Source organism: Triturus cristatus, chromosome 5_1 (assembly GCF_964204655.1).
Source record: "Triturus cristatus chromosome 5_1, aTriCri1.1, whole genome shotgun sequence".
Classification (NCBI taxonomy): Eukaryota; Metazoa; Chordata; class Amphibia; order Caudata; family Salamandridae; genus Triturus; species Triturus cristatus.
The window spans coordinates 411,913,926-411,927,889 of NC_140587.1; positions in this window are offsets into that span (position 1 = coordinate 411,913,926).

The window sequence follows — 13,964 nt, forward strand, 5'->3', positions numbered from 1 at the left end:
TGGCACACTTTCCCAGGTGTGTAGAGGAGGGCTCCCCCTGTCATGTCCACACATCTGAATCTGCCCATCAGGAGCCCAAAAGCCCGCTCCACAGGACACCGTGTTCTTCCCTGGGCATCACTGAAGCGGACTTCCCCTTGCATTGTTGAGTTCCTCAGTGGTGTCAACAACTATAGTCGGTTTGAATACGCAGAGTCGCCTAGATGTAAGTCAGACATAAGTGCAACATTTAGACACACAGTCAGTGTTGACCTGCCTTGACTTTTCCCATACAAAGTTAGGATAGTTCATACTCACCAACAAGCTAGCCCTCTCTGTTGGAATTGTGACATTAGCTGGGTTACGCTTCTGTTCCTCAGTACGAAGGAGTCATGCGCTGATCCTGGGAACTGAGCACAGATGTTTGAGATGTTTAAATCTGCAAGGCAGCCAACTTGCATGTTGAATGTATGGAAGTGTCTGCGGTTTCAGTAAGCTTGTCCCCAGTTGTGCGGTGATACCAAGGCAATATGGGTGCCATCAATCAATCCAATCGCATGTGGCATGCACGCTATTCCATAGAACTCTGCCTTCACATTTGCCAGATCTTGCTGTCTGGGGAACTGGATGTAGCTGTCAATGTGTCTCATTAAAGAAGAAAGGACTTCTCCCAGCACACTACTAAACGTTGGTCGAGACATACCACCAGAAATTGCCACTGTGTACTGGAAGGAGCATTTGGCAAAAAACTGCAGGGCTGCCATCAGTTTAACTATTGGTGTGACACATGTTGGATGTGTTTTCTGCAGCAGGAGATCAGCCTCCAACTGATTACATAAATCACGGATTGTTTGCCTATTCAGCCAAAACCTTTTTATCACATCCCTCTCTTCCATGGAGGGTACAAAACAACAAATGTGCAGGGTGCTAAATCGGTTGGCAAACTAACAACGTGCAAATCCAATGCAGCAATAAATCACTGGATTTCTAGGTTTTCTAGGGAAAGAAAGGTTTAAATACCTTTTTGCCTTGATTAAGCAAGAGAACTGCATTGTAACCTGAAAGTCCCACCCCTGCGGTGGTCAGAGGTCTAGTTTCCCGATTTTCCAGCAACCTGTCTTCCATAATTTCCGGTCTCTTCCCTGTCAAGGTTTAATAATCCTTACATTGTTATAAGGGGCCTGAGCTACCAACCCCAGAGTCCTGACCCTTTTCACAGTGCCCCACTTCTAAACTCCTGACACCTTCTTACTTCAAAGAATGCAGATATGAATCAGAGCTCATTCATTGAACAATTTGCCCTTCTGCTGCCCCGCCCCTATTCTTGCTGCACATACTAGCTCCAGACAGTATGGGGCTGCTATGACAACATTTCGCAGGGCTGGATTGGGTTCCCTGTCTGGTCTTGACCATGTTATTGTGTTGGGATCCCTTAACATAGGGGCCATCGGAGATAAGGAAACCATGATAATGAGTGAAAGTAAGGATGAAAAAGACCTTGCAAGTTTGAGATAAAGGGATAGGAAGCGTAGAGTAGTGGAAGAAAGAGGCATGAGGTGGAACCAAGACTAGACAGGCTTCCTATTCAGCTACTCTCAGGGCTTTAAGTGGGCCAGGTCCTACAGGTGAGCACAGGCAGTTCTAAAAATCAGATGCTGAGATAGGTTCCTATTAGGCTTTCCATTTTTGCTCTCACCCTCAGGATGATACAAAATCTAAACTCGGCAGCAGTCCCACCCTTCAATGCCTTTCATGTAACTTCAGAGAGACTCGTTATAGTTTTCACTCTCGTCATTTCAGAATTTAAGCATTTTCAATATTGAATGAATGGATGAGGGATTTATAAAGCACTGGGCTCACCCCAGCAGGGGTGTCTCCGCGCTAGCAGCAAAAAGAGGCGAGGAAGTGGTTAGGCAATCATACTTTAAAAGAGTTCTGTTCTCAGTAGTTTTCTGAATTTAAGCAAGTCAGGGCACATAGGTAACGCATTGGGGAGTGAGTTCCAGAGACGGGGGGCTATGTAGGCAAAAGATTTGCCCCTCGCACAAAGTTTGTTGACCCGAGGCACTACTAGCAGACCCTTCCTACTTGAGTGCAGAGATCTACTGGGACAATAGGGGACAAGACTTTCAGTAATATACTTGGACCCACTATCGTTGATGGTTTTGTGAATCAAACAGAAAATTTTAAACTTGATTCGGTCACGAATGGGAAGCCAGTGTAGGCCTTTTAGTAATGGCCGGGAGGGAGTCCTAGGTGGTTCATTTAAAGCCAACCGAGCTGCAGTGTTCTGCACCACTTGCAACCTGTTTAGCACCCTCTCATTTGCCGCTCCCAGAAGTGCATTACAATAGTCCAAATGACTAACTATCAGGGCTTGGAGCAGGGTCTTGCACACCGGTAGGGGGAGAAGATAAAACACTCTCCAGAGAAGCTTTAGCATACCAAAACAGCTGCCTAAGATGACAGCCACCTGGTCCTTCATAGATAGGGAAAGGTCCAGGTACACTCCTAAGTTTTAAGCCTTGATAGTGGGGAAAGGAGGCAGGCCTAATTCTGCCGGCCACCAATTGGGGGACCAGAGTAATTGTGCTTTGCCAAACAGTAGGGCTTCTGTTGTATTGACATTCAACTGGAGGAAGTTCTTCGTCATCCAGTTGGAGATAGTACGCATACCCTCTGTAAAAAGCTGTTTAGTTGCGTCCGAGTTATCAAACGAAAAGAGGAGTTGCGTGTCGTCTGCATATGAAAAAGGGACAAATCCGTGTTCTCTAATGATCATTGAAAGGGGGGTCACGTATAAATTAAATAACGTGGGACTGATGTATGAGCCCTGAGGAACCCCCTTATTTTGAGATTTGGCTCCAGAGCGGAAAATACCCAGATTCACAGTTTGGGTGCGCAGTTCCAGAAAGCTGGAAAACCACTGAAAGGCAGACCCTACTATGCCAATTTCAGTCAGCCTTTGCAATAGTCTGTGACGAGTTACAGTGTCAAAGGCTGTGGACAAATCCAACAACTCTAAAGACAGTGCCTTATCCTTATCCAGCGAAAGTTTAATTAAGTCTGTAACGCCAAGCAGGGGAGTTTTAGTAGAATGTTTTGGTCTTAAACGAGATTGTGAGGGGTCCAGACATGACTGAGCTTACATAAAGTCCATGAGCTACGAGTTGACATATCCCTTAAAAGAGTTTGCTCATGAGGGGAAGGAGCGAGATAGGACAATAGTTAAATAACTCGGTGGGTGGTAGGCTGGTTTTCTTGATAATAGAAGGATTTGCGCAGATTTCCAAGACCTAGGCACTTTTCTCTCACTCAGCGAGTAGTTGAATAATGAACCGATAGAGGAAGCGAGATGCCGAGCCAATAAGGCAAACAATTTGGCCGGTATGATATCAGTAGGGGATCCTGATTTCGCTGCTTTCAGCAACTCTTCTACTTTAGAGTCCTGCAAGGGAGGGAATCGAGCCAGCATGTCATTCTCACTAGACATTGTACGAGGCAGAATGAGAGTATCGGTGACACTCACCACACTAGGGAAAGCGTCATAGATTTTTTCAATCTTATCATCAAAGAAATTGGAGATATTGTCACATAAGGTCTTAGAGGCAGGGATAGGGTGTGTACAAGCCGTAGGAGATGTAAAAGATTTGAGAATCGTGTGCATAGATGTGTCTTTTCCGAGTTAACTTGATATTTTTATGATGTGTTTATTGCTGCTTTAAAAATATCTTTCTCTGACTGTAGACGAGATTTACTCCAGGTTCTTTCCAGCTTACAATTCGATTTCTCTCTACGTAATTCTTGAGAGAACCAGACTGCCTCCTTTTTTAGCGACTTAGGCTGTAATGGCTTTAGAGGTGATAACGTATCTACGGCAGCCCCTATAGCGTGATGGAGTTCATTGAATCTGCTATTTAGATCTCTGGACTTGGTGAAAGTAGGAGGTCTAAACTCCTGCAGAAAGTTCTCTTCTGAGACTATGTTCCGTTGACGTGTAGCCTTCCCTCTGTACGGGGAATTGGCAACCGTCTGATATGGGCTATTTATCTGAAAGTTGATAAGAGAATGGTCTATCCAGATCACTGGTACGGGGGGGAGGGAGAGTATATAGGGTGAATTGGTAAGAATGAGATTGAGAGTGTGACCTGCTTGGTGGATCGGCCCTGCGTTGTTAATTACTAGGCCTGGGCGGCAAATTCGGTTCCGCTCGCGGAATTTGCGGAATTTCGGTAATTTTGCGTTTCGCGAAGAACGTGAAATTGCCCAAAATTCGCAAAAATTTTTCTTGTTCGCGTTCTCAAAATGCGTGTTCGCAAGATATTTCTCCCCGAGCACGCAAACAGCAACTGTGAACAGGAAAAAAGCATCGCGAACAAGCAATTCCGCGTGTTCGCGGAATTTCTGCATGTTCGCGGAGATTTTTTACCGTTTCGCGGAGATTTGCGTAACGCGATTCCGCAAATTCCGCCCACCCCTATTAATTTCCAGCTCTAAATTAGCCATGTCAGCTAAGAACAGCATGGCGTTGGTGTTTTTTTTTATCTTCGCTGTGTATGTTAAAATCCCCGAGTAGGAGAAAGTACTTGGATGATTTGAAGACAATCGCAACCCCTCCGCCTACTTTACTATCCCTATTAAGATGCAGGATGCGGTACTGCTCTGGGAGGGTGTAGTGCTAGAGGCACTCTTGGTGGTCTGACACCCTGTGATAACCTTTGACTAACATTATTTTAATTGACTTTAGTGTGTTATTTTATCCTAGTCTGAATGTGCGATGTCCTGCATATGCCTTGCTTCTCTTACAAGTTTATTTCTTGTAATCTTGCTGTCTTTCAGTGGGAGCTGTCACGGAGTAGGACAGCCTTGCCAAGAACAGAGCGTGTGGGATGTGCATTTGAAAGCGTGAGAGGGAGAGAGAGGTGTGGAATGTACTTTTTGGTCTCGAAGTGCAGTGTTGCGGGCAGTGATGCACAAGTGCTCGGTGTTGTACATTGAGAGATGAAGTATGTGATGCTATAGGACATTGAGAGATGAAGTATGTGAATCTATAAGCAGTTGTGCACAATTGTGCATTGTGTTGTACATTGATTAGAATTATGAAGCTCTTACTATTGGTTTTGACATGGCCTCATGTCATCCTGAATTCTGACTTTGCCTTGCTTGAGCTTGCAAGTTGTTTGGGTTAATCTTGTTCAAGGTTTGTTTTTGTGAGAGATTGTTTAATGTACCCGGAAGGCTTTGAGAGCTTCGTCAAGATAAAGGCTGGAACATGCGAGATTTGGAGAAGGGGACGTGGGAACTCCTTCCTGCCATAGGAATGCTTGCTTGGAAGCTGGCCAGTTCTGGTAAGATTCCTCTGGCGCGGGGGGAGGTCTCTCCCAGACCTTCTAGTGTGTTTTGGGAATATAAAGCTGAGGGTTGTTGACTTAGATACCTGGAGTTTGGAATCCGAACGGGGACGGACGCGTCTACTTCGGAGCGTGGAACCCTGGTTGCTGAGGCTCACAACCACGGCTGTTTAACTTCCCCAGTCAGGAGTGGGCTGAGATGCAGTGTTTGCACCAGGTGTAGTATGAGTTTTGACTAGTGCCATTGTGATGTGTGGTTCCAGTGGCTGTGGTCATTTGAAGTGTTGAGTTTTGTTTATTGCCATTGTGATGTTTGGCCAGTGGCTCTGATCATTTGAGGTGTTTTATTTGTGATGTGTGAGTGAGTTGAGGTGCACATCCAAAGTAATCATTAGATGTATATATATCTTTCTGATCTCTTGCAGGACATCCTAGTATATTTGCTTAAGTTGTATCTCATATTATTTGCTGCTTGTTTATTCATTAGTATTATTCATGCATTATTATTGCTTGCATATAAACATATATATCTCTACATATATTTGAATGTTCTGCATTTGGCATCTGGGAAAGCCTTTCTGTTAGAGAGCATTGTGTAAAATAAAACCCCAAGCCTTATTCTAAAAGAGAGAGTCCTTGCATTTTGTAAAATAAAACCCTTTTCTAAAGGTGCTGTGTTATGTCTCTTGCTTTGCCGAGTGTTGAGCCATCGTGTGGAAGCTGTATTATCTGAGAGGCGAAAGCAAGACAGAGGGCCAAGGCAAAGGCCAGAATAGAAAAGGGTTTCAACCAAATTTTCGTTAGGAAACCTACATCAGGGGTCAGGAAGTTCAATAAATCCCATACCTCAGTACAGTGTTTGGGTAGCGATCTCACATTTAATAAAATGGCTTTCCAGTTCACGATCGAACCAGGAATAGCCTTTTTTTTGTACCTCCCCGATGGTTTTGCTATCAGACTCTGGTAGTGACGGTATCTGCAGCTGAACGTCCCCTCCAAATAAGCTAAGCAGGCGTTAGCAAGACATTTATGAGAGGCGCCAGCCCAACTCACTGACTGACGTATCTGCATGAGTTCTGCGTGGGTATAGGTGAAACTAGATAGAGAATGGGTTTTCCCAGGACCAGGGGTCCCAGCTCCTGGCGACGGCAGAGCGCGGACGGGCGAAGACGAGCATGCCTTAGGCGTGCCTTTGGCGCGCCAGAGGCGCGTCCTTGAGATCCTGTCCATTAAATGGACTGGCCAGGGTAGTTAGTTTCACTCTCCCTGAAGTTCCAAGGCAGGAAGTGGTGAGCCCGGAAGTGAAGTAATCCCAACAGCTAGACTGCACGCACTCTCCACACAAACGGGAAAATCCCCGCGATGGACTGGAGTGTGCGCAGCAACAGAAAATGCTGTTAGTAAGGTAAGAGATTTTGGAAAGAACTCTTCAATACAGGGGGTAATATTAAAATGTGCATAGTAAAAACTACGGGTGGGGTAGGTGCACCTGGTAGCTCAGAGGCTCACCAAAAAGCAGAGCCGACCGGACTCAAAAACACCACCTGAGCACCACACTAAAGTATTGAAAACAGACCAAATGCATTAAAACACACAAAAACAATATTAGATACAACAAACCCATGGTTGTGGCTTAGTTATCTTATACCACTAACAGCCATTGACAAAGCCAATAGACCTGGCTTTTTGTGGGTGTAATGTTACTTGTTGTAATACATATCTGGATTCAATGACAGAAGCAGCATAAATACCAGTCTGGCGGCGCACTATGCTAAGCACCGATTTTTAGTTTACGTGTTTTTAAACGACGCCCTTAATTACATCGGTCACGCCCCTTTGAGAGACCCCCCCCATCTTTTTCATCCTAGTTAAAGCCCTGGCTACTCCTAAGAAATACTTGGCACCATGCACTTTTTTAGGTCTCACCTACTCAGTGCGCATGCGTTGCATAGGAGACCTTTAGCCGTCGTCCAGGTCTTTTTCGAAGCACATACTCATGCTTGTGGCGGCATACACCTTGCGGGAGTGCTCAGGTGTGCGCCACAAGCACCAGTATGTGCTTCGAAGAAGAGCAGACTGCGCGCGCACGCACACACGCACGCACCACTCTTGGGCCAGCAAACACATGCACGCACCTCTCACCTCGCCCACTCACTCGCTTCGCCCTCTCCTTCTCCTTATTGCCTCTCTATTAACGCGCCAGTCCCATTCCCCAATCCATGTCTCTCCCCACAGGCATTCAAGTAATCCTTGCTCCTCTAGTCTTCTGTGTTGCTTATGTACTCCCCCCTTCATTCACACTCCCCGTTCTAACTTCCAGTCCTCGATGTAGCGGTCTAGTGGTTAGCCGCATAGATTGAATAGAGACCCCAACCCAGAACCATGCATCAACAGTGTATCACCTTCTGGCCAGGTGTGGCCAGAAGGCTTTAAATACAGGGACCGGAGTCGCTCGGGACTTCCGGTCCATACCAGTGGCCCATATTTCTGTGTCTATGCTTGCAACGAGCAGTGAAAGCGTAATTGTTTATACGTGTACCCCCACCTCGTTTCCAGGACCCAACACTCATTATAGATAATCGCCCCTTTTTAACACTTCCCCTCGTGAGAAAGTAAACTGAACTGCACCTTCAGCAGAAGGGTTTACCTACTTTCTTTTATGCTTACTAGTTTTTTTTTTTTTTTTATTCATTGTGTTCACACGCCTTTTCTGAATCCACTGTGAGCAGAATGTGTGTGCGTGCATTTAAAGCCTCTACCTCCTTACATCCTCGGGTTCTTGTGAATTCAGTCCCACGAAGTGCATCTGATCTAACCGCAACGCCCTGCTCTCATCTATGTTTTTATTTTTTATCGATCGCAATTCCCCTTTCTAATAAATTAAAGAACACTTTCCATCTGCGGGAAAACTACTGATCTCCGCGATGAAATCTTTTAGTTCCGAAATGAGCGGGGGGTGTGGGGGGCAAACATGAGGCAAAGAAGGCACTGTTCATTTGGAGAATCGCACCAGGCTCGCAACAGCACAGCCTCTGTCCATTTGTCCTAATCAATATTCGAATGCGTAACATATATCTACCCAAAATCCTTCACACCTAGACCCCTCTTCATTTACCTTCCCGTTCCACCCAGTCATATTTTATGTTGTCAACACCCCTCAAACCGCAACGACGCTATGTATCCTTTATTCCAACCTCACCCCAACTTTCACATGTTTAACCTCATGATCATGTCCTAATCACACCAGTCACCATGGGCAGCAAAGAGCACGAGGGCCAAACTCTTTCCAGCATGTTCAGGTTCCATGTTATTTTACATTCAGTCATTTGTCATTTATGTACTACATATTAAACCAGGATAATAAAACATAAAACTAGATAATGAAATAAAACTCGTTTTCTGTTCCAGTTGTCCATACCCTCTGCTTCCACAGCTATGCCTAAGGGTGCTGATGTTTACACCACCAGAAAGAACCCTCACCAAATTATGCTCAATTCTGTGCTCACTCTCAGGATTGCTCCCTCTTTCAGCAAGCATTGGCATAGCCAATAGGTCTCGCCTTTGGGACCTTATAAGTGTTTAGCCATGCAACAGTTGCTGTTGCACCAAGGATATTGTGCTGCATAACTAAATACTTATAAGGTCCCAAAAGCGAGACCTATTGGCTATGCCAATGCTTGTCTAATTAAGCACTGATATACAGATCTGTGCTTTTCCAAACAAACCAAGAAAATTCCATATGTCAAGAAAGTATCAAAGGAGGTATTTGCAATGTATGAAACCAGTCATTCCCTAAGTGCTACCAAATTGTTAGACTCGTTCAAAGAACAGTTGTGTGTTCAGCATTACAGCAATCAAAGAGATGCTTTGTGCGTAACTTAGATATATTATATACCACGCTTTTAATAACCGTTACATTCCAGCGAAAGAGACGAAATGAAGGTTCCTTCTTTGTCGACGGTGCACTTTGTTAATGAATTTTGATATCCTGGTTTATAATCAGGCAGAGACGTGTAAGCTCAGTTTGAACCCATGTGCTGCCATTAAAAATTGTGAACTGCAGAACATGTTCCTTACTTTCACAAGGATTACCTGCACCTAACTAAGACCCCTTTGTTAGGTCTCGCCTACGCAGCGCGCATGCGCTGCATAGGAAAGAGACCTGTAGCCATCGAGTGCCTTTTTCCGGCTAAAACGTGCACGCGTTCCATTGCCTTCAATGGCAACGCGTGAACATGTGGAGATTCACTTGCGGGAGCGCGCGGCGCCATATGGTAGCAATTATCGCTCCTGGCGCTGCACGCTCCAGAAAGTGAAACGCTTTCACTCGCCCCCTCCTCTCGCCCCTCCCCCTGCTGCCTCCTTTTAGCGCGAGGAACGCGCTTGTTATTAATATCTTTATGTTTTTTTTTAGGGAATTCTCATGCTGTATACATCCTCTAAGTATTGTTCAATTCCAATTGAGCCATGAAAGTGAAAAACAAGACCGAGGGGGAGGATTTGCAAACCGGCAGTTAGACTACAGTAAATAGCACTTGTTCTGATGAGATTATGAAGGTGAATCTACCGTTAACTGAGATAATCCTGTTTATATTTATTTCTGAGTCTGAATTACTGTTTTGTCATATCTAACGCGCGCAAAACTATGGGGAAAGTAATCGCGATTTTCAGACCCTTTGTAATATTCAGTGACTATCTGCATTAGGTGTGAGTATACTAATGCGCAGTGGTTCAATGTTCTCTGTTCCCTTGCTCTGTCTCCTTAGTGTAAAGGCTGTTGTGGTTCCAACCAGTGCCATGTTGCAATGTTGTTTAAGCACAAAAATAGCATTTCCCTTTATTTGAGTTAGAGTGTGTGCTACGTTGACGCCCCTTCATGGTGTTCAGAGAAACACTGAAAAGAGGGCCGCCAATGAATTAACGCTGGCAGGTCTGTCGAGTGAGTGACAGCCTCACTATCAGCCATAGCATGATCCAGCCAGCATGCCAACCATTCCCGGGGCACTGCCTTGTATGCTGTTTTCCAGCAAAGACACCACCCAACGGCACCAGCATAGGTACAGATTAAGCCTGGCAGAAACACACCAGCAGCCTTGCTTTTTTTGCCATCAGCAGTGGCACCTCCCTTGCACCCTCAGAGTGCTCCCCCTACCGCGGTGAGGGTCAGGTTGTGCAGGCAGTCACAGGATGTTGCTGTTTTCTTATCCTGTCACTGTGTTAAGCCCCCACCTTCCTCATCCCCCTCTCTAGCCTAGTCACACATTGCCAAGGGCACACCGAAGATTGTTGACGAAGAAAGTCAACTTCTCACCTCCTGTCCTCAGGCCACGTATGCCTATTTGAAGTTACTGAGGGGCACAGTCTTACCTGTCTGATCCTGGGCAGCTGCAGGCGCACACAATAAGTATTTAAGCCCAACTACACTCCCCTGTCTGTCGACAGCTCCAGTGCTGAGAACTCTGCTATAGGAATGACACATACACATTCCCAGAAAAGTCTGAGAGACAGACACAACAATTCAGCCTGCCAGCGAGCAGCAATTTGGGAGAGATCGATCATCCTGAGGTAACAGTGCAGCCGCAGTGGTAAGTCTAGTACCTCTTGTACACCATTTGACCTGCCCAGTTAGATGTTGCTTAAGTGGCCAGTGGTCTGAGTCTTGGCATTATTGTGGGGAGGAGACCTTACTTATGAGGTGATTTGTTTCAGAAGGTGGCTGAGTATCAGATGGCACCAAGGTGTGTAATGTGGCCAATCCCCAGTGGCCATTATTAAGTAATTTGTAATACCCTCAGTGAGTCCTGACTTTTTAACCCTTAGCACTTTGCATGCTGGGACACATAGTTTTCTCTTTTTCCTATGATACTTCATATCAGGGTTCTCAATTCTCTTACAATTCGATCGCCTTCCATTTCAGGTGCTTTGCAGCAGTTTCAACATCTCTTTAGATATTCTCGTCACTCAAAAGGGTGTTGTATCTTATATGTATCTAATTCAATGGACTTGATTGCTTGGTTTTACTGGAGGGACATTGTCATTCTAAGTGTCACACATTTTGCCATTGAATGTCACTCATAAGAACACTGAAACCATGTAAATATCACACATACGCAATATGAAACCTTGGCAGCTATGCTAGACAGGCATCTTCTGTTAGATGTTGACGTTGAGTAGAACTACGGCTAGCAACGACCTACCAGAACTATTGTTTTATAGCAAGTTTTATGTTGTTTTTGTTAATACAAATGTTTGAATTTCGCTGCTAGATTTACAACTCACGGGGAACGCTACTTTGCTTACCAACAAACATTTTTTGACGCTTTGCACAATTAAAAACAACTGCCAACGCTGACCAACGAAAGACCAAGGATAATTTCATATTGAATCTTCCAATCCAAACCATTGTTGATTTGTTTAGTATTCTTGTTATTATTCTTTTTTTTTTTAATCCTAACCTTAAATGCATTCCAACTCTGGCCTTGGACTTTATCCAAGTTGCAATAAAGGACTGTTCGTTGATAAGCATTTAACTAAAGGAATGTTTTTGAGATTTATTGTGGGTGGTTGGGTATGTTTCAAATGAAAAAAGAGATTTGCACCCTGCCAACAAACCTGGACTTTAAACTGAGTCATTTGTTATTCACTATGCATTTGTGTGTCAAGAAACCCAAGCGTCAACAGATGTCACACAAAGTCTGCACTACAGTCAGATCCAACTTTCAACTCTTCTAAAGGACCAGACATTTGGAAATGTAGGATGGCGCCAAACCTCCTTCCATTTCCCCAGTATAAAAACAGATTAAGGACGAAATAAGTAACTTTCCTGCAATAACTATGCAGTATTTATTTTCTATGTAATACGTTACTACTGTTGCGCTCTGCCATCCTTATCCAGTATGCAAGGCCCGACTTGGGTACATGGTTGGTGTGATGAATATAACAGTTTATTTTTAATGTTATGTGCGTTGTGGTAAATTAATAGAGTAGTGCCTCTTCACTTCTGTCGCTTAACCAGCATTTGCAATACAATAGGTCTCATAATTGCGAGATTTCAAGCTATTGGCATTGTAAATGACAATGCCTCCTATTTATGTGTTTAAAATACCAGCAATAATAAAACATTGTCATTTACAATACCAATAGGTCAAAGTTTCTAAAAGGCGAGACCTATTGCATTGCAAATGCTTGTTTTTAACTGACACGAACACGAGCCTGGAAAGAAAGCTGCCCCTCTGCAATTGGCTAGCACCCAGGCAGATATGCAAATAAAACGTGTCTCACTCTGAAGTATCTGTAGCAGCAGCAGACGCATTCTTATTCTGGGACTAGCAGCCCTCCAAGAAATTTCTTGCTCAGCCCAATATTCTTGAAAACGTTCAAAATATTTGCCTATCGTTCTAGAATATTTCCTGCAGAAACCAGCAGCAGGTCACCGCATCTTACTTGCAGCACGATTGTGTGACTCTGCCACAAAATAATCAGCAGGTGTAAAAACGCGGGGGCGTCTGTCGCAGATAGTTTCCAGGGAAATGCGAATGCGAATCCAGTTTTTTTCTTTTTTTTTTTTTACAGACCCAGGGTAGCTAAGCTGTCATTTGTAAACGAGTATATCTCTTTAGCGACAGTCCCTTGGTGAGCTCCTGAGAAATGTTTAAGGCTCTGCTCTCACCAAAGAGGTTCACTCTTTACTTTCTCTACGCATTTTAATTTCCTTGTGGTCTCTCCTAGTGCAGTGAGTTGAACAACTTCTTATATATATGAACAGAGATGTTAGTGGTTGCAAAGCGTGGTGGGGTTATGAAATATTAGAAAATACATTTCTGCTCTTATATAAATGTAAGAACTTCGTAGTCCATTTTGGGATGGGGGAGGAAGTAACTGTAGGTCTGATCATCCGTATGGGTGTGCCCTACGACCCAATGCAAAAATACACAGTCCAGATCCCTTAACCACTAGGCTGCTCAAAGTCCACTAGGCAAATGTGTCTGCAGGGCCCCCTCCTCTGAAATATGCACTGTAATCTTCTAAAATAATATACCTACAGTATTCCCTGTCAATCAGAAGTGCCATATAATCCATAACAGGAATGTAGAGGGTACCCTATCAACACAAAGCACCCTATAGCCTATTAGACAGAAATTTTACCTGCAGGGTCACATATCCTATTGAAGAAATGTAACTGCAAGGTACCCTATCCACCAGGACATGCCCTACAGCCCACAGCAAACAGTGATTACAGGATTCTTTTATCCACTAAACTATGCGCCATAAGCCAATGCTAGAATGTAACTGCAAATCTCCTGTCTCTCAAGACATGCCTATAAACGGGCCACTGTAATTATGAGTATTTTCCGCATAATTGTGTATTTGCCGCCATTGCCGCATAATTCATCATCTGCTACAGAATCTGCAGATTTTACCCCAATCAAAATTCTAGTTGAAGTAAATCAAAAGATACTAAAAACATAGTAACACATGTTCCTGTCCAGTGGTAGGCCTTTCACAAAGGTTGACTGATCACCTTTCAGTTGCATATTGCTGTATTTGAGTATTAAACTGGTTCAAATAAGGTGAAATATTTTCCCAGTCAGTGTTACTATGTGTCAAACTCTGTGCCCTGTTGCATTATTCCAG